The 13,800-nt window shown below is 35.0% G+C and overlaps 1 pseudogene; it reads right to left on the reverse strand.

The window, feature by feature from the left end:
* Positions 1–8,035: 8,035 nt before the first annotated feature.
* LOC149193633 (alcohol dehydrogenase-like) lies at positions 8,036–11,006 on the reverse strand (annotated as a pseudogene).
* Positions 11,007–13,800: the final 2,794 nt, after the last annotated feature.

Raw genomic sequence — 13,800 nt, forward strand, 5'->3', positions numbered from 1 at the left:
TGTGCACAGTTGTGGAGAAGGCACTCGGTGTTTGTCAAGTGTGACAACCAATACGGAGTGCATACAAAATAAGGACAAAGGTGGAAGCCAAGGATTGATCAAAGGATAAGTGTAAATATTTTATTTCAATTTTATTATGCAAGTGATTTATGATTCTGGTTTATGATGATTACATGTGATCTATGATTATGGTTTATGCTGGTTACATGTGATTTACGATTTTGATCTATGATGGTTATGTTTTGTTCTAACATGATGTGATATATTTATACATGATGATTTGGTCAAAGATGCTAGTTTGACTTGTTGTGACAAGAAGTAAATAGGATCACAAGTGTACCTTATTGACGAGCCACCAATGAGGTATGATTTGAAGTTATTTCAATTTATTTTGAATCTAATGGAAATTATGTGCTTGGAATAGGAATGCATGAACATGTTTGGTTGAGTGGTTGAAATCGACTGCAAGAATTAATAACAGAAAAAGGAATTGGAATAGACAGCAGTATGCTAGTAAAGCACTTCAGGAGTAGGGCCATTGTGGGACATTGGTACCCAATAGTGTCCATTGATCGCCATGAGCATGCTATGATCGGGATGGATTTGTTTTGGTCATTAGAATTGTCAGATGGAATTAGATGCACATTAGGAGTGCGCCCTAGAACAATGAGTCATTAATTGTTCACTAATAGGACAAGTGGTGTGGGATTGTAGCGTTGGACATTGGATGTAGATTTGACTTTGCAGTGGATTCTGAACTTCCTGGGAAGGAGTTGAATCATGGTATTACTTTGAGGGTGGAGGTGTGAGCCTATGGATTCCCTTGTTGCGGATGCAGGCATCTTATCCTTTTATTTGTTGGTTGAGAAAATGTACATATGTGTATATGTGTGTATTATTATAAATATTGTATCGAGTTGGATTTATAGAGCTACATAGGCAATATGGTTATTTGATAGTTGAGAAAATGTGTATGTGTATATGTAGTTATTGTAAATACCGTAATGAGCTATATTATAAAGCTCCAGTTAACAGTATGATTGTCATGTTTTAGCAGTGGTCATTGTAAATACTGCAACGAGTTGTGTTATAAATATCCATGGGAAATATGTTTTGTTTTCAGTAGTCTTATTGGTTATAGGTGTCATTGAACACCGAGGATGTTGTTCCCCCAAGGCGGGGGGGGTTCTGTAACAACCTTGGTTAAAAATCCATATAAAAATATATAAGGCCACAATGATGGGACACATATTCCAAGCCGAGTGGTGGGGGAAACATTCTAATGGGTGTTGATTTGGTTTTTTATGGATAAAGGAAATTGGCAAAGGCAATGGCTAAGGCTTTGGAAAGGAAAAATGGAATTTTTGGCACATTTACTTATGAAAATAATGGAAATTAGGAGAAAAACGAGGTGAAAGGTCACAGGTTGCATGTGAGGAGGAAAATGAAGAAAATAGAGGCCTCATTCATAAAAAGGCTTCTGAGGATCAGTTGGAAAGCTCTTAGTCAGTGTTAAGCTCTTGGTGAGTGTAAGCTTTTGACAGGTTTTGGTGGAGCTCTCTTCTATTCTCTCTCTCTCATACTCGTGGAGACTTCGATTTTTCTTGGAGCACTCTTGGAGGGTGTGGCATACTTGGATTCTTGCAACAAGAAGGAAAAGGAAGAGAAGGAAAACGCAATAAGGCACAGGATTAGAACCTACATCATAGTTTCTTGTGGGTACCGAGTTGCATGTATGTTTCCTTCACTAGTTTTGGCATGCATGGCATATGCATGTGGCTTGTTGGTTGTGATATGTCATTAGCATGGAGGATGGCCAGAATTGACAATGGATTGCCTAGCCTTTCCATTTCGTAGATAGTCATGGTGATTGTGGGTTTATTTCATTGTTGATTTTTTGGTTGTTTCTCATGTTTCCCTAGCTTGGGTTGAGTTACTAGTTCCTGGAGCTTGGTTGGACAAACGCTTTGGAGCCCTGTAACAACTTGGGTTGAGTTACTAGTCATGTAGCCTTGGTTGGACAAACGCTCTGGAGCCCTTGGTGGGTTGAGTTGCTAGTCCTAGAGCCTTGGTTGGACAAACGCTTTGGAGCCCGGCGGCAGCTATGGGTTGAGTTAATAGTCCTGGAGCTTTGGTTGGAACAAACACTCTAGAGCCCTGGATGGATGGGATAGAGACCAATCCGATGATGGTTTTGTGATGTCTGACCATGAGGTGGAATCATTATTTGATGGGTTGAGGTGGATGGCCTCTAGAAGCCATGGATGAGTTTTGATTGATGTGTTCTATGATATCCCACATTCATGCTTGGAATATGGCACGGGGGTGAATGGCTGAAGAGAGATTTGGCTCAGCCATTCTACGATCGGGTGGAACATGGAAGTCCCATCCGGGGTTGGATTTTGCATCATCAATAAGAGGTTATTTCTCCTTGTATTTCTATGAGCATTATACTGGATTATATGAGGTTTATATGGTGGTGAGTTCATTGGTATTTTTGTCCCTATTATGTTGGTTATGTATATGCTTTATGACAGCAGCTATGTATGGCTCTCATCATGTTTTTACTTGTAATTGAATGATCAATGTATCTATGGACTAATGGATGGAATGAAAGTTAATGTGTTGAGGAATCAATGCTTCATGGCGAATCTCAAATAAGTATGAGACCCCTATGCTCAGATCTGTTCTTTACACTTGTAGATTACATATTCAAGATATGTTTGATGAAATTCCTATTGTGGCTAGTAGGGGTCCAGTTAGGTTCTTAAACAAGTATTTGCTTTAGTACTATCATTTCCATGTTATTTTACTGTTCTGAAGAGATGGTTCAATTATGGGCAGTGACCTGGGCTCTAGGCTTGAAAAAGTGGCTCAAATCTCGAGGACATTGGCATAGCACTGACTAAATGAGTCTCTGAACACTAGCAAGGAAGCTTGTGAGAGTGACTCTGGGTTTCTAGACACTGTCATTCCTATAGTATGAGAGCGATTGAGGCTTAAGTTATCCAAAAACTTAATGGGACCCAAGGGCAAGTTGTCTAAAGTGTTGGATTGGTTCCTCAGGGTCCTGAAGCTGATGTTGAATGTCTATATGGTGTTTTTTTATCGGTTCCACTTCCTTAATGTGAATTAGAAGGTCAAATCATATCATAGTGGCCTCTCGTCGCATGTTTACCCTAGCTGGTTGGTTTCTTGGGTAGATGTGGGAGGAGGGTGTTACACCCTTTTCATTCAATCTAGACGCTATAAAATTTCAATGTCCAATGGCTTTTTACAGGTCAATTGAAACACATACCTAATTGGTGCAAGAAGACACCACCGTTATGCAGAAATTCGACCCGAAGTCTCTAGTATGCAAAAATTCAACCACAAGACTCCGAACCACGCGAATAATATTGGAAGTAATGCTTCCATGACTTCCAAGTTTTTGTGAGTTGTAATTGTGTGAGTTGTACTAGTTATTTTTAGTAATCTAGATCCACCATTATTGGATCTAGAAGTATCATGTATTCCTATATATGTAATATTTGTGAGATCAATAAAATCATAGTGTGGTTTTGTGTTGTGTGTAATTGCTCCCTCAATTTTTCTATCATGGTATCAGATTCGGTTCTGGCTTGACTACCTCAAGGGAGGGAAAGGAAGATGTGAGAAATCCCTAAAGTTCATTCTTATAAATAAATAAGTTAGGAGATTGTATTATGTTTGTAGATATATTGATTGTGTGTTTGAGCAAGATTGGATGTGATGGGTTTTATAGATCTGAATAACCATTCTCAGTGCTTCATTGGTCTAAACCATAATATTACTATGCAGACACTGATTGTGATATCGATTCTTTTAATCTAATGATAGGGACAATTCTTGTAATTTTCCATTGGCATTCCCAATTTGAATATCCATGATAAGTCACATTCCTTGAAATCACTTTTTATTAGAGCTCAGTTGTGGGTTGCAAAGAATATTTTTAAAGATAATCAATTATCATGTTATTTTATGAGACATTGCATGTTATAGTGATATCTATGTAGTTTTGGCCCTCAACGTTCCAATCTCTTTCTCCATAGAAGCATTTGTTGTTGTTAAAACACATATCATGGATTATGTGCCCAGTTATGTGATCTTCGTGCCCACAAATCGTGGATTATGTACCCAGTTTCATGGATCTCTGTGCCAAGGTATTATCCAGCCAATTTAGACATTATGATATGTTAGCAAATTTCTTATTTGATTTGACAACCATGTGATATCAATATCAGTGGTTTGGGCAACATTATTTGTTATTTGTGGTCGTGGGGAGGCGAATCTCACTTTTCGCTTCTATGGAGATGAGATCTCTACATCAGATCTTGTTTTTCTTGTTACAGGCTCATTAAAAATGGCATGGAAGATCTTGGCTAATGTGAATCACTTGAGAGCACTATGAGTTGTGTGAGTAGATCTATGTCTTAGGATGGCGACATCCATGCGAGAGAAGGCAATTATTGTATCGCTTCTCCAACATTGTCAATTTTTCAACATGCAGTATGGGAACGATCTTTACAAAGAAGATATACTTCAAAGCTCTGAATAGCCAGGCCTGGTACGGATGGAGGTTAAAAGCCTAGGTGATTCAGATCTGCATAGTAGTAGCAGTGACAATGAAGATTAGGATGAGAGTGAATCTATGTTTGAAGACCATGATCAGATAATATGGACAATTCTGGCAAACACAATTGAGAAAATTAATGATATTTAGTGGTTGACATAGCTTTTTTCTATGGTGACAGTGTTGCATATGTTTCAGATTCATCAGGGCAGACAGGCAGTTCGAGCATGGATTTTATATGTAAATTATTATTTTATCATTCATCTAGTTATATGTGTTAGTTTTAAGTTTTTATTGTTAATTTGATCAATATGGAATGGAGTGATATGTTATGTGTAAATTTTAATGGATCTATGAATGTTGGTGTCTCACTCATCTACAGTTGTGAGATAATAAAATATGTAGAACCACAAAGAACAAGCCAATTATTCAACAGACTAATGTGACATGTCCTGCTCTGGGAGAATTAGTCATTGGTAGTTCTTGATAAGTTCAAGCTGGTGTGAACTGTCGTTCTTCGGGAGCATTAGTATAGGTTATTTTATTAAGGCCCATAATATTATCCTAGATCACTGGTGAATATAGCGGAAGGCCACATATTCAATCGATTGTGGCAGTTCCATAGGATGCTTTAGTGTCGAGACTAACATGTTGTGCTTTAGGAGGTTGAGAAGCGTCAATTCTACAAAACACATAAACAATAGTCTAAAGCGGTTATGTCTTCAATGGTTCAAGTGGGAAGCTCAAAAGTGTGGTGAAGAAAAGCGCAGAAACTGTGAGATTTCAGAGTGGATATGAGTGCTAGTGATGACCATATCAAACAAAGCTAACAAAGATTCATTTATTGTTGTAATGTCTATTTTCTTTATTTGTCATGTAAGCATTTAGGGAGGGTATTGGAAGTAATGCTTTCATGACTTCCAAGTTGTCGTGAGTTGTAATTTTGTGAGTTCCTAGGTTAATAGTTGTACTAGCTACTTTTAGTAATCTAGATCCACCATTCTTGGATCTAGAAGTATCATGTATTCCTTTATATGTAACATTTGTGAGATCAATAAAATCATAGTGTGGTTTTGTGTTGTGTGTAATTATTCTCTCAATTTGCAATAATACACCACTGCTATGTAGAAATTCGACCCGTAGTCACTGGTATGCATAAATTCGACCACAAGACTCTGAACCCTGCTAACAACACTATAGGGATGCGACTCCAAATTTTTTGTTTAATATTAAAATTATAAAATGTGTATTATAACTTAAGTGTTAACCACTTAATCAAATTTTGAACCAGACGACAAAACCAACTTGATATCATTTTTATTGTTTTCAAAAATTATCGTTATCATTGTAAAGTTAACACAATTGTGGAAAGCCAAAGCATCTGAATACAGTGTATGATACTTCATTATCGTCGAAGAAGGATGAGTAGATCTACGTCTAAGAAGCTTTAACTAGAAATTGCACCAAGAGGTGCAAAGGAACACCGATAGGAAGAATGGGGAATGATTTTGTGATATCTATGTTAGAATTTTGATAAAAATGTTGCTCAACAAGGATGTCATGTGCCCTTTTAGTGATCTTAGCTTGAATGACCCTAAATTTCTCATAAAAATGTTCATACTTCTTGTCAAAAGAGAACCGACTTTTCTTCTTTCCTATCATATTTTTAAATGTTACACTGGGGGACACCAAGTTCAATCCATTTTATTGGGCTATCCCTTGAAAGTGGTGTGGGGTTGAGAAGAGGAAACAAGTTTCGTTTGAACAAAATGATTGGTTTTAGGAAGATTAGCTTCTCTTTTAGAGATAGGGATGAAGGTGTACTATAAAGTAGCAGAAAATAGTTTTAGTTCCTTCCTTAATATGTGAAAATAATGCGTAAATGATCTTAAATTGAAGAGTTTCTTTGAATTCTCTTACCTCAAGTTTATTTGAAGAGGAACTATCAAGGCAAGTGAGGGAACTCAACCTTAAGTTCCCTTAAGAAACAAGAATCTCCTAATTGATAATCCAATCAAGAAAGTCTTCCTGCCCAAATAATAAAAGCCTCTATCTTTTCTTTATTAACCATGATGATTGTTGTTGTAGTGAAGATATCAAGAAATTGTGTCATTCCCTCCACGAAACGACTGAATGAGCTTTAGAGTGAGAGCAAGGTCATCTATAAAATGCACATTAAGCAATTTCTCCCCATAAAGGAGGGGAATGCCTCAAAGCATTTGTTATAAATAAGAATCTTAAAGGAGAAATAATAACACATCACTACAATACCACATAAATATGGGGCAAGTGGATACACTCACCTAATAGATATTTAAAACAAAATCACCTCTAGCAAATTCCAACTTCACAAATTTTGGTTGATGCATTAGAGAAAAAGTTATCTAGTGGACCAATTAAAGAAACTACCAAACATCAACCAACAACACATCAAAATAAAAGTCCATTTTGATCCTATCATAAAAATTGTCAAGTTTAATCATTAGGAAGTGCCCTTTTCTCCAAATTTTGTTGTCCACAAATTGCTTTTCCAATCTATCAAAAGATTGTCAAGTATGAGCCATCCTTTTATTCCTTTTCCTAATTTTTTCTCCCCACAAAATGCTTTTCCAACTTGTCATAAGATTGTCAAGTATGAGTTCTCCCTTCATGAATCTTGTTTCTTGATGCCTTACCATCCTTGCAACAATGGATTTAACTTTGTTGGCTAAGGCTTTAGCTAGAAGCTTGTAAGGGACATTAAGCAAAACTATTAGTCTCCACCTCCACCATGTCCCTTTCTATCCCTTTGGGAATAATTTTGATCAAACATATATTTACATGCTCCCCATATCATCTACAACTAGTGCTTCTTAGATCATCACCAATTACTACTCATAGCTTTTTCTAAAGCTCACAAAAGAAACCATCCATACTAGGTGACTTTCCCTTTAAGATGTCCTTTATTGCATTCAACTACTCATCCATTTATAAGGCCAATGATAGATAGACTTGCTCAAATTGTGGTATTTGAGGAACAATGCATCCAATGGATTTTTCTCCTCATTCTATTATAATGACATCCTCCTCATTCTATTATAACATAGGATATTCCAACAAAATCCACAATTCATATTTTATAGATTTTGTAGCACCCCACCATATTTAAAATAATTCAAAAAAAATTATGGGAACGAAAATTTATCCAGCAGGTAACCATTAACATCTTCCAATGCACCATATTTTTCACTGATCCTAAACTCAAAATCTCACCAATCCCCGTCACAAAATTCATTCACATGACTTCCTCTTTAAACTCAAAATTTCACTGACCCTAATCACAAAATTCATTCATCCAAATTTCATCGATCTCCATCACAAAATTCATTCACATGACTTCCTCTTTAAACTCAAAATTTCACTGACCCTAATCACAAAATTCATTCATGACTTCCAATTGACAGTTTACTCAGTCACTTTAAGCATAGTTCTCAGACCCTCTCCTTCAATCATGTACTCAAATGCCTTGTTGATATCCGCAAAAGAAACCTCATGCGTAATAAATTTATCCAATTCAAGAGTCTGCAAAAATCAAGTAATGATCAATTAAAAACCTAATTACATCCTATCTAGTTCAAGCTGCTACAAAAATCAAGGAAGGATCTATTAAAAACCTAAACTAAATCTGGCAAGCAGAGACTAGTGTTGTCATGCACATTGACAAACCAACAAATATATATCTGTGATCACAGTTTGACAGAGATATTTCTAGCAAGGAAATCCAAGTAACAAATTTAATAATAATTAAAGTCTTACCTTATTCAAATACAACTCTACAAAGCCTGGAAAATCTGAACGGGGTTTATAATTTCCAAAAAAATTCCTTTCAACGTCCTCTCATTCAGAAAGTTCACAAAATTCATTGCAAACACTACTTCTAAATGAGGGACACCCACTAAAACGGATACCCCCGACCCTGAAAAAACAAAATTATGATATCAAATTCCCTTTCATTGATCAGCATATGCATTGCAGGTGTTTGCTTAAAAAGGAAGCAATCAGCTTTTAGTTATTTTTTCAATGACTAATATCTTTTAAAGGAAAGGGAACTCAAAGATAATACATCATGGCAGGTTTCAATGTTTCTTGTGCATTCTGCAGTCTACTCCTCCATCAATTATTTTTGCAATTCGCCTTAATGTTTCTTGTGCATTCCGCAGTCTACTCCCCCATCAAATATTTTTGTCTGCTCCTCCATCAATTCTTTTTGCAATTACCTATAAAAGGAATTGATGGCAATAAGTTCTCATAATTTAAATTTTTGCTAACAGTGTATATCAGCAAAAACAATAATGATGGGAGATATAAACTCTTAATTGATCAAATCTTTTCTAACAAATTTATTGATAATAAAAAAGTTCAAAAATTATTGGATAAATTTGAGCTAAAATGCATCTAATTCGTTTATAATATATATACATTATGAATTAAAGGTTTGCTTATAAAAGGAATTTGGTAGATGCACATAAAACATTAGCAGAGGGATTTCTTCCCCACTTGGGGAGTAGAGCACTAAGTTTCTCAAGGTGCAACAATATCCAGTAATGTAGGTAGCTCAACATACCTCTTGAATGGGCTTTTCGTAGTCTCTAGGGTTTAAAAATTCTGTTACGCCAAATGGTTTCACTGAGATTACAAAAAGCATTCAAACAACGAATTAAAGTAATAAACATATATACATGGAATATCCGATATGGAAATGGGAAAAATAAGCAACCTGGTTCATATCTGTCATTGCTTAAATCTATCCCAATTATCCGAGAAGCTCCTGCAATTCTTGCCCCTTCAGCAGCTTGTGTAGTTAAATCTAGATCAGAAGATTAACAGAGATTAAACAGTACGTTGATAATATTGGTCCTTAAAAGGAAAGTTTGCAGATTGTAGAACTACAATATATACTAAGAATCATACATAGGAACATAAAAGAGAGAACACTTACAACAAGCCCAACACTCCCAAGGCCAAATATTGCTACTGTCGAACCCTTCTTGGGTTTGCCTACATTCAAAGTAGCACCCATCCCTGATTCCACAAAAGAAATGAACTTTAAACAATAATTGTGATCAAAGAAACCATTATATGGTTTAATAGTCCAGCCACCAAAACATCCCCAACATTGATTTACCCACTTTGTAAAATAATGTCAACTAGGATAACTTTCATCATCATCAGGAAATTACTTATAAAAGTGTCAACAAGTCCAGGAAATAGTTTTCCCTTTAGAAGAAAAGGGTTTCAACAAAGGAATCCTTTACCCAGATTTGGAGTCCCTCCTCATGGGTAACATTAAAGTTTTAATTGAGCATCCAAGAGAAACCCAGACATGGAGGGGCAGGAGAGTGTTTATGAGCATGGTCACAATCCAAGAGCAACCCAGACCTTAGAGGCACAGGGGAGTGTTTATGAGCATAGTCACATTCCAAGGATGTTAAATTTTTAGATACAAAATCTAACAATCAACCAGAAAAGGAGAACATCGAAGGGCAAGACATGCCTTGTAGAAGCGAGCTGAAGGGAAGGGCAGGCATGGTTTTCAGAGACGACCATGGTCTCATTGGAGGAATTGGTATTTGGGCATCAAGTAGAGATGGAGGAAATGGTATGTGGACATAGAAGAGGAAAGGATAGAAAACATAAAAAGGTCATTTTAAAACTACACCAGAAGCTTATTACAAACCATACCAATCGGAAATCTCATGCAAAACTTGTGGAAAATGGCAAGCAAGATCTCTTGAAAAAATGAGCAATCCAACTTATTAGGGCAAAGGTGAACCCAGATAAGAAGTTGCCTCTTCAAAGTTGGAAAGAAGCCTAGGAGGTAATCTTTAATATTGTATGAAGAAAATCATGAGTGAGGTCCTAAAGTTTGTTTTCATAGAAGACCTAGTACGCCCATCTACAGTGACCAATCTGCTTGGGCATTTTAGTTACAATCTATGTTACTGGTTAGTGAATATGGTCCTACATATAGCTGATACTGAACATGTGCTTGGAAAAAAATGATTAGAAAAAGATCTGTAAGTAATTTACCTGTAGAAACACCACAACTTAAAATACAAACTTTGTCAAGAGGAGCCTCAAGATTAATTTTGGCCACACATCCCGCATGCAAAACAATGTATTGGTTGAAAGTCGATGTACCAAGGAAGTGGTAAACTGGTTTCCCATTGATGGAAAACCTTGAATTTCCATCACTTATCATAACCCCTCTCTCAGTGTTAATTCTTAGCAGGTCACACATGTTGCTCTCTTTTGACTTGCAATGTCTACATTCCTTGCATTCTCCAGTAAATACTGGAAGCATTTTGTCACCCGTCTTGAAGTTAATAACGCCTTCTCCAACACTCTTGAGTCTCAACGACTCTCTGGTAACCATGGCCACAATTGACCAAAAATTAATAACCATGAAGTTTTTTTCCATAAAATACTACATGCTTGATTGAATTATTATTTCAAAATACATAATTTCATTGAATTATTATTTCAAAAAACATAATTTCATTGCAAGAACAGAGTGGGTACCCCATTGATTCATGTCCAAAGATGTGGACAAAGAATAGAACTTGACCCTGTAACCAAAGCAATAATAGACATTTCATTACCAACAAAATTTAATTGCACCCAAAGAAGCTAGATGTTGTAGAGCCCAACTGGGCAAATGTCCATGTGTGCATATTTTTGTGTCTATAACCCTAATAAAATATATTTCAAGTCTACTTCTATTTATTGAGATATAATGTTTTATGTTTTTGGAAGATAAATGACGCATTACATTGGACTCTGGAATCTTAATAATGTTTTATGTTTTTGGAAGATAAATGACACATTACATTGGACTCTGGAATCTTAATGGTAACAACAAGCATACGTCACCACCTGAAGAATACCAAACTCTAATGTGCACATTAAAAATTAAAAATAAAAATATTTTACACAACAACAAACTAACACATCAACCTAATCACTAAAACAATTAAAATACTAAAAATATATATTTTTCATATTTTTTATTTCTTTTATATCAAAACTACAAAGTCAACGTTCGACATTTTACCAATACCTTTTGTTGTTTATATGAATTCGTTCCATATTAATTTATTCCATTATTATATTGAATCGTTTTTATATATGTAAATTCAATTACTAATTATATGGGAAGGAGAATTTATAATAAACTATTACATTGAGGTATGGGTTAAGTTGTGATTATCTATCAATTCAAATCTAATTATAATTGTATTTATTTAAATCATAGATTTATTTTAATTATTTTATATTAATATGTTTTATTTTAAAATATATAATTATATATTTTCATTTTTGTTAATAAATAAATGGTTTTATTTGTTTATTTGTGTATTTTTTTAAAAATAAAATTATAATTTTGAATTCAACATTATTAGAATATATATTATTATTAATTGTTTTTTGTTGTGTGTTTTTTTTGTTGTTTCTTTTCTTTTCTTTTTATTTTCTGGTCGTTCACGGACATCCGCGGTCACTGGGTGGCCGTTACGTCCACAGAAATATCTGAGCTTCATCAAGGGTAATATCATCAAGCCCTGCGGCCAATAGCTAGGCCTAACACCAAGGGTTTCGGGAAGAATTGACCCTGTGACCTCCCGAACGGCGAGGCACTTATTTGATCAGTTGAGCTAACCCTTGGGGCTTAATTTTTCGTTGTGTGTTAAATTGTTTCATTTGTGTGTTTTTTTTAAATAAAATTATAATTTTTAATTCAACATCATTGGAATATATATTATTATTAATTGTTTTTCATGTGTGTTGTAAAAAAAAAGTTATATCTTATTTTAGTTTAAAGAATAAAAACGGAGGGATTTGGAATCAAGGATTAGGTTTTGATGAGTATTGCTTTGGGAGGTAAGGTACTTTAAAGATTGATCACTAAAAAGTATCATGGGTGAAAAAAGTTTTTTGGAAAATAATTTAAAAGTTAAATATATTGATTTTTTTGGGAAGAAAATAAAAGTCTTTATCTTAAAGATTTTGAAATCAAACATCCCTCCTATCATATAGAAACTTAATTGGATCTCTAGAAATGGTCAATTGGATCTTTAGAAATGGAAAATAACTCAATTGGATCTCTAGAAATGGAAAATGGATCAAAATTTGGGATGACAATATTTTTGTAAAAGACAATTTCATTTATCAAACAAATATTCTTGTAAAGGAAAATTTCATTAATAAAACTAATCTAATCCCCCTTAAGGTTTGGGTGGATGGACGACATATCCAAATGCTCTATGATATATCTAAATAGAACAAGGACATTGGTCAATAGTCAACATGGACTTTGGCTCTCCTTTGTCCCCTCTACAACTAATGGCTAATATTTTAACTCAAGACCTCTCTAAATGTGCACTTCAGAGCAAATCAAACAAGGACATCAAAGGATGAGGATATTCTTACTACTTTGTAAGCACTAGATATCATACTTAGTTGGATGCAACTTGCCCTCATGCACTTTCAACAATTTGGAAGGTAATATGGAATTGCAATGGGCTTTCTAAAATTAATATATTTTGTTGGATCCTTACTCATGTGAAAACTTTTACAACTGAAAACTTAAGAAAGAAGGGAATATTCAGCCTATGGCAATGCATGTTATGCAAAATAGCAAAGGAAATGATCTAACATCTATTCTTAGAATATGGTTATACTAAATAAGTTTGGTGGACCAATGTAACTAGAGGATTTTATCACAAAGTGAGGTAACCACAATAGCACAAACAATCCTTTAACTGTACGCAGCTGAATTCATAATTTAAAATTCCAGAAGCGTAGTTTAGAACCAAATTTATATTTTCTACATTATGCTTTGTTCCAGAATTAATCGAGGTGAAAGCTATATGTCAGGTGACACCATGGACTGACTAGCAAGTTGGCCACTTGTTTTAAGATATTGTACTAGAAAATTATGTAGGCAGATAATGTAATTTCCCAGGAAAAAAAACATAACAAAGATAAAGACGTAAACATTAATGATTAATGTTGCAAAAATAAAGAACAAAAAACTAATTAATAAATGTAACCTTTTCATCCAATTTGATAAGACTAAGATTACATTAAAAAACCAGGCTTCCTCCCCATATAGGGGTAATTACCAGCTACTCTACCCTATGGTACACTGGGTTGACCTTAATCTAGTG

Source organism: Pinus tabuliformis, chromosome 2_2, assembly GCF_031772625.1.
Source record: "Pinus tabuliformis cultivar Carrire ecotype Pingquan chromosome 2_2, CPIR1, whole genome shotgun sequence".
Lineage (NCBI taxonomy): Eukaryota > Viridiplantae > Streptophyta > Pinopsida > Pinales > Pinaceae > Pinus > Pinus tabuliformis.